The sequence below is a fragment of the Somniosus microcephalus genome, chromosome 12, assembly GCF_052327205.1.
Source record: "Somniosus microcephalus isolate GS21.2 chromosome 12, FLI_Smic_1.0, whole genome shotgun sequence".
NCBI lineage: Eukaryota > Metazoa > Chordata > Chondrichthyes > Squaliformes > Somniosidae > Somniosus > Somniosus microcephalus.
Window position 1 is genome coordinate 100,522,055 of NC_140998.1, and position 13,134 is coordinate 100,535,188.

Here is a 13,134-nt window from a genome sequence, read left to right on the forward strand (position 1 = left end):
TTGGAAAATGCTATGAAAATATGCCAAGCCAGTGAGCTAGCTCAAAAGCACGTGAAGACTTTCAGTGAAATTAATAATAATGCGATTGTAGTAAGTGATAGTGCTGCTGTCGGTGCTGTGTCCTACAAGGGGAAGAAACGTGGGCAGAACAGAAATGAAAAGCAATCGGAGGAAGGAATTTTTAATTGTAAACGCTGTGGTTACAAACACCAGTCACGCTAATGCCCTGTGTTTGGAAAAATGTGCACAAAATGTCATGGAAAGAATCACTTTGCCAAACAATGCTTTTCAAAAGTAAAAACTAAGAAAGGGCAACGAGTTAATGTGATTGAGGACACTGATTTAAGTGAGACATTTTCTGTAGGAATGGTTTCATGTGACAATATCAAAAAGAATACAGAAAATGTGCAGCCCTCAGGAATGGACAATGCTGAACATAAAATTAATGCAGTAAAAGAGGACAAATGGATAATGTCACTGCAGGTAAATGGAGCATTAGTTACATTGAAACTAGACACTGGGGCAAAAGCAAACTTAATCAGTATGAGTGACATTAAAAATATGAAAGAAAAGCCCAAAATACAGAAAAAGTCAGTACTACTGAAGAACTATAATGGACAGAAAATAGATAGCTTAGGTGTATGCAGACTTAAAGTGACAGTCAAAGACAAAGTGCATCATCTCATGTTTTCTGTTGTGGCTGAAGGACTTGATTCACTACTAGGTGACAAAGCTTGTGAGGACTTAGAACTGGTCAAGAGAGTCTACCGTATAAACTGTGCCATAAGCAGACCAGATGACTCGGTGGATTCTGTAGTGAGTAATTTCCAGGATGTGTTCAAAGGATTTGGAGTTCTACCATTCACTTACAAGATCCAGCTGAAGGAGAATGCTCAGCCAGTGGTACATACTCCACGGAGAGTTCCAGCACCCCTGCATGACCAGCTCAAGAAAGAACTGGACAGAATGACCACACTAGGAGTCATCAGGAAAGTCGAAGAGCCAACAGACTGGGTTAACTCCATGGTATGTGTAAAGAAAAAGAACAATGATCTAAGAATATGCATGGATCCAAAGGACTTAAATGCAAACATAAAACGTGAACACTACCAGATTCCCAAGCAAGAAGAAATCACCAGTGAAATGTCAGGTGCCAGATACTTCACAAAGCTCGATGCCTCACAAGGATTTTGGCAACTAAAACTGGATGAAGAAAGCACCAAATACTGTACCTTCAACACACCATTTGGCAGGTACTGTTTCCTCAGAATGCCTTTCGGGATAATATCTGCATCTGAAATCTTTCATAGAGCGATGGAACACATAATTGAAGGTCTGGAAGGAGTTCGGGTCTATGTTGATGACATCATCATCTGGGGTTCCACACTGAAAGAACACAATGAGAGACTGACTAAAGTGCTACAGAGCATACGCCAGAATGGACTGAAGCTCAACAAAGCCAAGTGTCAGTTTGGCATCCAGGAAGTCACTTTCCTAGGAGATAATCTATCTGGTAAAGGAATAGAGCCAGATATGGAAAAAATAAACGCCATACTCAACATGCCCCGACCCACTGACAAAAAAGGAGTGCTACGCATCATGAGGATGATAAACTTCATTGGAAAGTTCATTCCTAACTTGTCATCCAAGACAGCCTGTCTGCGAGACCTGCTATGTAAAACAAATGAGTTCGCATGGACAGAAAGACATGAACAAGAGTGGATGAACCTCAAAACAGTGCTGACAACCACACCTGTACTCACCTTCTTTGACCCAACAAAGAGAATCAAAGTGTCAACGGACGCATCAAAAGATGGCCTAGGCGCGGTCTTGCTACAAGCAGAGGGTGAAGATTGGAAGCCTGTTGCCTATGCCTCCAGGTCTATGACTGATTCTGGGTGTCGATATGCCCAAATTGAAAAGGAATGTCTGGGCTTGGTAGTTGGACTCGAAAAGTTCCATGGCTACATATATGGACTTCCCACCTTCACAGTTGAGACAGACCACTGCCCATTGGTTGCCATCATAAAAAAGAACCTGAATGAGATGTCTCCAAGGATTCAATGACTCATGATGAAGCTGCAAAGATATGACTTTGAACTGATCTACACACCAGGCAAACACATAGGGCCAGTAATTCCGTTCCCAACGCGTGAGTACGGACGGTGTACTCACGCGTGTGGCCGGAGGAATTGCCGGATTCCAGCATGCACAGCACATGCGTGGGAAACTGACATTTCCTCTCCATCGAACTAAGGGGTTAAGAGGTCCAACGCGTGCATGCAGGACTCTGTGCGCATGCGTTGAACTTCCTTCGTTTTGACAGGTTTGCGCGTGTGCAAGGGCCTGGACTTTTTGGAAATGAAAAAAGGAGGTGTAAGTAGTGGATTCTTGAAGGTAAGTGGTCTATTATTTAAAATTATTACATTTTTTCCACAGCTTCATTGTTTTTAAGGACTGTACAGTAAGGTAAGTTTATTTTTAGACCCGAATTCGTAAAAAAAAAAATTTTCAAAAATTTTATTAATTGTTTTAAATAGTTTTTTAAAGTTATTTATAGTTTATTTAATTATTGGGATGTTTTTTTAAATTTTAATTAAAGTTAAACTAGTATTTTGGGCGCCGTACTTATCATGAGTTTGACAGTCTTTACTATCAAACTCATGAATGAGTTTCCCCTCCACTGATTGGCTGCAGAGTGCTCACCTGATCCCAGCCGGCACATCGCACTAAGTACGCCGCTGGATCAGGTAAGCACATCGCGCCGACATCTGAACCGGGCCAGTGACAGGGAATGCAAGCAGGCCCGGGCTTCAGATGTCAGCGCGCAGGGTGAGTGCAGATCAGGGGCTTGCACGCGTGGCAAGCTCCCGATCCTAATTTCAGGGCCATTGTGTTAGCAGATGCACTATCCCGAGCACCCACAATGAGTCATGTGAGCTCTACTGAAGAAGACGTGGATGTTCATGTGAGTATGGTCACTGCTGCGCTGCCCGTGTCAGACACAAAATCAAAGCAAATAGCAGAAGAAACAGTAAAAGATACAGTGTTGGCCAAAAGGTTCCTGTCCAAAGTACTATCACATAAGGTCAGAGTTGAGTGTCACAAGTGGACTATTACTAAAACAGAACAGAATAGTAATTCCACAGGCTCTACGTCAAGACATGCTCAAAAGGATTCATGAGGGACACCTCGGAATTGAAAAATGCAAAAGGAGAGCAAGAGAGACTGTTTATTGGCCTGGCATAAATAAGGACATTGAGAACATAATAGGCAAATGTGAGACATGTCAGAAACACCAAAACAAACAAACAAAGGAACCAATGATAGTAGCTGACTTACCAACAACACCATGGCAAAAGGTTGGTATGGACCTTTTTCATTTGAATGGTAAAGACTATCTAATAGTGATTGACTACTATTCTAACTATCCTGAGATGGCGCTGCTCTCAAGCACCACAGCAAGCAGTGTCATAATGCATGCTAAATCCATCTTCGCCAGACATGGAATTCCCAGGATTGCCGTTAGCGACAATGGTCCGTGCTTCAACTGTAAGGAGTGGCAACAGTTTGCAGCACATTATGACTTTCAACACATCACATCCAGTCCTCTGTATGCTCAGTCGAATGGTAAGGCAGAAAAAGGTGTTCAAGTTCTCAAACAGCTACTGAAGAAAGTGACAGAAAGCAAGTCTGATCCTTATCTCGCCCTGCTGAGCTACCGAGCCTCCCCTTTAGACTCTGGTTCTTCACCTGCTGAACTCCTAATGGGTCGCAAGTTGCGCACCACGCTACCCTGCTGTGCAAAAGAAAAGCAGAGTAAGGAACTAAGACAGAGACTTCAACTGTTAAAGCTGAAACAGAAATCATACTATGACAAGTCATCCAAAACCCTAAAACCATTGACAAGGGATGATGTTGTCAGGATTGAGGATCCAGATGCATGTAACAGGAAAGCTACAGTTCTTGAGGAAGTAGGACCAAGGTCATACACTGTTAGAACTGAGGAAGGACAGATTCTCAGGAGGAACCGCCGTTCCCTCCTAAAAACACAAGAAACTATCCAAGAGCAAATCGATGACAATGCCGCAACTGCATCTTGTCAATCACCGCCAGAACAATCTAACACAAACACACATACAGGCTCTCATGAAAACACATCAGACTTACCTGTGCTGAGAAGATCCACACGTGAAGTAAAAAAGCCTGATAGACTTAATCTTTGAGTATAAAGTAAAGCTTTGAAAATGTGTTGACTGTTGTGAAAATGTTTATGTTTATAGAGCACTAACAAAAGTGTTACTGATATCATCTTTATCGTGTTTCTTGAAAGTTGATTGATATTGATTGATATTGATTATGTTTAACCTCAAAGAAAGGGGCTTGTTATGATCAGTAACCTGTCATTCTAGAATGGTACACTAGGTGGAGCTGTATATTGCTGTATGTAGGAGCTGTATGTATATAAGAGTGGGACTACCCACGATGCACTAGGCTACCCACAAGGCAGTAGTCAAGATGGATGCTGTAGAAGTCCACATGGCATGAATAAAGTGACTAGCTCAAGCTAGCTGTTCATAATGAAAATGACTAGTTATTAATGAACATAACATTGGTGACTCATCCACCTCAAGTTATGCTAATTTTTAGTCAGAATTAATTCCTTTTCTACAGTTTTCTGCAACAATTGGTCCATATCCTCCTCTAGTACACCTACATTATCACTTCCACCACCATTTGTAAAAACTGATATAAAGGCCGGAAATTTCACCTTAGAGTCGGGATGTGTGCATGCGTACCACGTAATGGGTCGTCATCCTGATGTTTTCAACAGCGCGTTCTGCACTGCGCATTTAACTGAATTGGATCAATTGAAAGAGTCATGCAGTTTCCCGGCCATTAAATGGAGTGGTTCTGATGACGTCACCAATGACTTGCTTTCAGTCAGATATGACCAGTATGTTCTCGGCCCAACGAGGAAGGAGGCATTGCTGGATCTGATGCTGGGGAATGAGGTGGGCCGTGGACCAAGTGTCTGTGGGAGAACATTTGGGTAAGAGTAATCATCGTATTGTAAGGTTTAGATTAGTAATGGAGAAGAGCAAGGAACAATCTAAAGTGGAATAAAAGCAAAAGTGAATGAAATTTGTATCGGTGTTTACTAAGGAAGAGGGTGCTGACAAAATATCAGTAGAAGTGGAGAGGGTAGAGGTAATGGATGGGGTGAAAATTGATAGGCAGGATGTACTGGAAAGGCTGAATATGCTTAAAGTGGACAAGTTGCCTGGTCCGGATGGCATGCATCCCAGGTTACTAAGGGAAGTGGGGGTGGAGAGCGCGGAAGGGCTTGCCATAATCTTCCAACCTTCCCTAGATATGGGGGAGGTGCCAGAGGATTGGAAAGTGGCAAATGTGACACCCTTGTTCAAGAAAGGGCATAAGGACAATCCTAGTAACTACAGGCCAGGCAGTTTAACATCAGTGGTGGGTAAGGTTTTTGAAACATTAATCAGGGAAAAAATTAACGGGCACTTGGAGAGATTTAAGTTAATTAAGGAGAGCCAGCACGGATTTGTAAAAGGCACTTTGACTAATCTAATTGAATTTTTTGATGCAGTAACAGAGAAGGTTGATGAAGGGAATGCAGTGGATGTTGTCTATATGGATTTTAAGAAAGCGTTTGACAAAGTACCACATAAAAGGCTGGTTAACAAATTGAGGCTCATGAAATAGAAGGGTCAGTGTCAGCTTGGATAAGAAATTGACTTAAGGACAGGAAACAGCGAGTCATGGTAAATATGATAGCAAAATACTGCAGATGCTGGAAATCCGAAATAACAACAGAAAACGCTGGAAAAACTCAGCAGGCCAGGCAACATCCGTGGAGAGAGAAATAAAGTCAATGTTTCAGGTCGAAACCCTTCGTCAGGACTGAAAAAACACAGGAAATGAAACAGATTAAAAGGCCAGTTTGGGGGCATGGTAAATGGTTGTTTTTCAGACTGGAGGATGGTAGACAGTGGTCAATGCTAGGACCACTGCTTTTGTTAATATATATAAATGACTTGGATATTGGAATACAGAGTAAAATTTCAAAATTTTTCCAATGATACCAAACTTGGAGATGTGGCAAACAGTGAGGAGGATACCAATCAACTACAACAGGACATAGATAGGCTAGCAGAATGGGCAGATAAATGGCAGATGGAATTTAATACAGAGAAGTGTGAGATGATGCATTTTGGCAGAAGGGATAGGGAGAGGCAATATAGACTTCATGGTACAGTTCTAAAGAGTGTGGAGGGATAGAGGGACCTGGGGGTTCACGTGCATAGATCTTTGAAGGTGGCAGGTCATATTGAGAGAGTAGTTAGCAAAGCATATGGGATCTTGGGCTTCATAAATAGAGGTATTGAGTACAAAAGCAGGGAAGTTATAAAGTACTGGTTAGGCCACAACTAGAGTATTGCGTCCAGTTCTGGTCACCGCATTTTAGGAAGGATGTGTAGGTCCTTGAGAGGGTGCAGAGGAGATTTACCAGAATGGTTCCAAGGATGAGGGATTTTAGCTACAAGGTTAAGTTGGAGAAGCTGAGGTTGTTCTCCTTGGAGCAAAGAAGGTTGAGGGGAGATTTGATCGAGGTGTACAAGATTATGACGGGTTTGGATAAGGTAAGCAGAGAAAGGCTGTTCCCATTAGCTGATGCTACAAGGACAAGGGGACACAGATTTAAGATTTTGGGCAAGAGATACAGGGGGGAACGTGAGAAAGAGCTTTTTTACACAATGAGTGGTAATGACCTGTAACTCGTTGCCGACGAGGGTGATGGAAGCAGAGACGATTAATGATTTCAAAATGAAATTAGATAGGCACTTGAGGGAAATAAACTTGCAGGGCTGTGGGGATAGAGCAGGGGAAATGGGACTGACTGGATTGCTCTACAGAGAGCCGGCGCGGACTCGATGGGCCAAATGGCCTTCTTCTGTGCCGTTATGACTCTATGGGAGAGAAATTCGGTTGCTAGCACCAGCGATTAGCGCCTAAAGAGGCCGAGAATTGGGGCGTTACCCAAATTTCGGGCAGGCGCAGTGAACCCAGCGCCTCTCGCCATATTGAGTGGTATTTTAGCGCCGGCGCTAAGTCTTAGCGCCCGCACCCGGGCGCAGGCAGATAATGACGTCATTTCAGTGTGCAACGCCTTCTTGGCGCCCTGGACCGGAAATTCAGTGGTGCCTCCCTCTGTTCCGCCCGGCGCTAATAAGGACAGCTTCCAGGAACGTTCCCCAGTGGCTCTCGGGCTTAGGGGGGCACTATTTAAAGGGCACTGCACTGGTATAAAAACGGCAGCCATTTTGGGAGCACAACTTATTTGTGATTTACATAGATTGGAACAGTTGAACTCTGAGCCATTTCACTGTTGACCCAGCGCTGCCAGAGGACCTTCAGCCTTAATACCATCACCCTGCTGCTGGTGAGCGCTTACACCCTTTTTAATTTCTGCTGACCTATTATTATGGGGGCTGCTTTGGAGGGGAACGTCCTGCTGCTCGACCATCTTGAAAGGGCACAGGGACGGAGGGAGAGAGGGCCGGGAATGGCCAGACGGAGGAGGGCCAACAGACATCACCACACCAGACCTTACGCTGCCAGGGTATTCAGGCAGCAGTTCTCTTACCTCAACATGTCGGAGGAGCAGTGCATTAGGAGGCTGAGATTCTGAAAGGAGGTGGTGACTGAGCTGTGCCACCTGCTTCAGGAAGATCTGCAGCCGCAGATAAGGTGCAGGACCTCTCTGTCGGTGGCTGTGAAGATAACAGTGGCATTGAATTTCTATGCGACCGGCTCCTTCCTGTCAGCAACTGGGGACATTGCCAACATATCCCAGTTTGCGGTGCATAGCTGTATCTAGCAGGTTACAGATGCCCTGTTTAAAAGGCGGCGTCAGTACATCTCCTTCAATGTGACACCGGAGAAGCAGCGGGAGCGCGCAGAGGGCTTCGCGGCAATAGCGGACTTCCCCATGGTGCAGGGCGCCATTGACTGCACGCATGTGGCTTTGCGGGTGCCTGTACAGAATCCTGAGGAGTTCCGCAACCGCAAGGGGTTCCACTCCTTGAATGTGTAGCTGGTCTGTGACCACCGACAGCTGATCCTGGCGGTCAATGCACAGTTCCCAGGCAGCAGCCACGACGCTTTCATCCTGCGCCAGACTTCAGTCGCTGACCTTTTCGAGGCCCCGGCTCACCCAGAAGGCTGGCTTCTTGGCGACAAGGGCAATCCACTGTGCCCATGGCTGATGACCCCGCTCCGTACGCCCAGCACCCCTGCAGAAGAGCACTACAACGTCAGCCATCAGGCAACTAGGAACATTGTGGAGCACACAATCGGCGTGCTCAAGCAGCGGTTCCGCTGTTTGGACCATTCGGGAGGAGCCTTGCAGTACTCACCAGAGAGTCTCCCACTTTGTCGTTGTCTGCTGCATGCTCCATAACCTCGCCACCCTGCGCACCCAGCCAATGCCAGCAGACATTGAAGGACCAGCAGAGGAGGAGGAGGAGGAGGAGGAGCAGGAGGAGGAGGAGGAGGACAAAGACGGGAGAGTCCGAGAAAGTGGAAGGGCCGTCTGTCTGAGGCTGATAAGGAGTCGGTTCTAGGCCCCTCTCACGGACTGCTTGGTGCCATTGGAAGACCATGAATGGAACCATTCGGATAAGCCAAAGCCTATGAAGGCCACAATGATTGTAAATAGCAGACATGGCCAATGACATTAAAATTCTTTGTTTATTTTGAAAACTGTGCTTTCTTCCAACATGACAAAGCAATGGCAACTGAAAGCTTAACTAACAAACTAACACATAAGTGGCTCGCACACCCGGGAGACTATCCAAAACATGAATAACATTCAGAACACGTGCCTCGCACACCCGGGAGACTATCCAAAACATGACTAACATTCAGACTACCATCCACGGCCTTGATTTCTAGAAATAGGACATTTCTGCAGCTCCTTCTACTCTTTCCCCTTTGATGGAGATCTACTTCTCTTGCGAGAACGGCCCCTTCCCTCCCTGCAGCTCCTCCGTAATGGGACCCCAGTGGCTGCATGAAGGCTGGGGGATGCCTGCTGACTGTCCGAACGCGCTGATGCCCCTGAGGGACGGCCTGGACGCACTCTGGGCTTGGAGGGGCCGGATGCTGACTGCTCCAATTGGGCATGGGTGGAAGCAATCTGTCATGTAGGTGATGGCAGCTGCAGTGGAGACGTGCCAGCGTTGGCATCAGGAATGCTGACATCCCGAGAGCGGACACCAGCTCCGTGGTCAGCCGACACACTGGCACTCTGACGGGGCAGCACCGCAGCATGCGGACCCATCGGCTGGTCCACAGATTGCTGGCCTGATGTGGTGCTGCAAGGGCCCCGGGTAATCCTGCCTAAACCATGGAGGGTGGCAGCAGTCAGTGCTTGTGTGGCCTCAATCTGCCTCTGCATGAGGCCAGCGAGGGACTGCGTGGCAGGTGCCAGTGCATCGGTGAAACCCTGGACAGTCCTTTCCAGTGATGTCGTGACGCCCTGGACAGTCCTTTCCAATGATGTCGCGACACCCTGGGCAGTCTTTTCCTGTGCTGCCCTGAAGTCCTGCACAATCCTTCCCTGTGCTGCCCCGAACTCTTGCACACTCCTTGCCAGTGTCTCGACGGCTTCAGGCATCCTTCCAACTGCAGCCATCAGCTCAGTGTGCCTGAGTCGAGCCTGGGCGCTCATTTCGGTGAGGGAACGCACCTCTTCTGCGCTCTGTGCAGCAGTCATCGTGGCCTGACTCGCCCTCCGGGGAGATGGCTCCCGAACTTCCCTCCCCCCCTTGCGCTGCTGGAGGCCGCTGGTTCCTGCAACTGGTTCCTCCCCAGATCCATCCCCCCGCTCCCTTCCAGGAAAGCACTATCCCCAGTCTGCAGATGGGCTGGCTCGCCTGAGGGTGGGACGGATGGCCCGGCTTCCTCCTGGTCGTCGCCTCCGGAGTCAATGTCCCTGGCAGCTAGATGGCCCGGCTCCTGAGCTGGTGATGCAGCATCTGAAAGCAGGGAGGTTGAAGAGTGGATTTAGCGAAAGGCCAGGGTGGTAGCAAGGGATGCAAGAGTGCTGCAATGCTCTGACATGGGTCCAGGCTGAAAAAGCATGCTGGTGGGGGGAACAAGTGGAAGGAGAGAGTTCAAAAAGGTGATGACCTTACCATCGCTGTGCACAATGGGGTCGGCAGCTCCAGTGGTGACAGGACCTATCATCCGGCCTCCAGCAATCTGGTGGACTCTTTCCTCCAGGTCCGTCAGTTCCTGCAGCTGAGGAGGGCCCCCGCCAGTACAATTCTGTTCCCTCCGGTTCCTGGCCAGCTTGCCCTGCAGGAGAAAGGACAGGAAGTTCTGAAACATGCTGCCCTGAGTTGTCATTTCATGCCCCCCCATGGTGGATCAGCCCTTACAGTAGGCCCTGAGTTGTCATCTCATGCCCCCCCATGGTGGATCAGCCCTTACAGTATGCCCTGAGTTGTCATCTCATGCCCCCCCATGGTGGATCAGCCCTTACAGTATGCTCTGAGTTGTCATCTCATGCCCCCCCATGGTGGATCAGCCCTTACAGTATGCCCTGAGTTGTCATCTCATGCCCCCCCATGGTGGATCAGCCCTTACAGTATGCCCTGAGTTGTCATCTCATGCCCCCCCATGGTGGATCAGCCCTTACAGTATGCCCTGAGTTGTCATCTCATGCCCCCCCATGGTGGATCAGCCCTTACAGTATGCCCTGAGTTGTCATTTCATGCCCCCCCATGGTGGATCAGCCCTTACATTATGCCCTGAATTGAATGTGCGTGTGCGTTCCCAGAAAGGGCCATGGGTCCTGGCTGACAGATGGCCATTGGGGCATCGCACACTCTCTGGCCATAAAGTCAGGTGCAGATGGAGGGATGAAGAAGATTGCCAACAAGCCACTCACCCTAACGACCCGAGTGAGATCATTGAACTTCTTCCTGCATTGCACAGGAGTCCTGGGCGCCACGCTGCTGGAGTTGACTTTTTGACAAACGTCCCTCCAAGCTCTGCGGTACTCGTTCTGAGGAGGCCTCTTGCCATTGTCAGGGTACAGCACTGCTCACCGGCGCTCCACTGCGTCAACCAAAGCATCCAATGCCCTTTGGGAAAAGCGCTCCGCTCTCTGCCTCACCCTCTCCATCTTGTCAAAGTTTGCAATGCCTCAGTTTGCACAGCGCTGAAATTGAGGCCTACAGGGCGATGAGTCTGGCTGCTGAACCTAAATGACCCGCCCCTTTAAGAGCTGGCTGGCGCCTGCATGTCTCGTGGCCATCGATTGTTGACAGCACCTGCGCTGCGCCCGTCCGCCCAGATATTGAGTAGCGCCGGCAGGTTAGCACCTTAGGAGTCCCGTGCAGCGCCTGATTTAACGCCGCAATCACCCTCAGGGGCGCAGCAACCCAATATCGCTGGAGGTGGCGATAAGTTGTGCCTGGCGATAAAATTTGCGCATCGCCAATTCTAGCGCCCCGAGCGGGGCTATACCCAATTTCTCCCCCTATGACTCTATGGGGGAAAAATTCAGTTGGTTTGCGCCTCCCATTAGCGCCCAGGGCGCTAATGGGGTGCAAAGCAACTAGCGCCCAGGTGGCGATGTTTGCGCTGCCACCGAAATTTACTAGTTTTTGTGGCGGCACAAAAGTTTACCGCCCCAATCTGCTGCGCCCACAGATCATGATGTCAGTCGAGCATGCAACGCCCTGGTGGCACCCCGGACCGGATATTGAGTGGCGCCCCCCTCCATTCTGACAGGCGCAAGCAACGACAGGGAGACTGGAACGTTTCCCAGTCGGTGAGGGGCTGGGGGGGGGGGGGCACTATTTAAAGGCACCTTCTTCCTGGCTTTTTCTGTGGTAGACATTTTTGCACCACTCATTCTGACTGAGAGAGAGATAGAGAGACTTCTGCATAGAGTCAACACTGTGTGCAGTAGTTTTGGCTACTGAGCATCACCTTGCAGGTACTTTTGGATTTGACCTTTATTACTTTGATTGCCAAGAGACTATGGGAGCTGCACTGATTCGGGGCGTCCTGCGTTCGGACGGAGAGAGAGAGTGGCAATCATGGCCAGATGGAGGAGGGCTATCAGGCCTCTGCACAGGAGACCTTACCCTCCCAGGGTATTCCGGGAACAATTCTCCTACATTAATTTGTCTGAGGAGCAGTGTTTGCGCAGGCTGCACTTCAGCAAAGAGGTGGTCACTGAGCTCTGCCATCTGCTGCAGCCAGATCTGCAGCCTCAACTGAGGACCAGGACGTCTCTGTCGGTGGCAGTGAAGGTCGCAGTGGCTCTGAATTTTTATGCCACCAGCTCCTTTCAAGCAGCTACTGGGGACATCACCAATATCTCCCAGTTCGCAGTCCATTGCTGTAACCATCAGGTCACAAATGCCCTCTATAAAAGAAGGCGCCAGTACATCACTTTCCCGATGACCTGAGCCAAACAGCATGAACGCGCATTGGGCTTTGTGAGGATAGTGGGTTTCCCCATGGTGCAGGGCGCCATTGACTGCCGCATGTGATATTGCGGGCACCCCATGAGAATGCAGAGGCTTTCCGAAACCGTAAGGGGTTCCACTCCTTAAACGTCCAGTTGGTCTGTGACCACAGACAGCTGATACTTGCTGTCAATGCCCGCTATCCTGGCAGCAGCCACGATGCTTTCATCCTGCGCCAGACTGGTGTGCCAGAACTTTTCCAGGCACCGCATCAGCCAAGTGGTTGGCTCCTCGGGGACAAGGATTATCCACTCTGCACCTGGCTGATGACACTGCTCCATAACCCAACACCCCTGCTGAACTGCGGTACAATGAGAGCCATCTTGCCACTAGGCAGATCATTGAGCAGACGATTGGCGTGCTCAAGCAACGGTTCTGATGTCTGGACCACTCAGGAGGAGCCCTGCAGTACTCGCCTGAGTGAGTCTCCCTCTTCATAGTTGTGTGCTGCATTCATTATAACCTGGCAGAGTAGTAGGCGCAGGCAGGTAGTGCAGGAGTCCCCTGTGGACATCCCCCTCTCAAACAGATATACCACTTTGAATACTGTTGA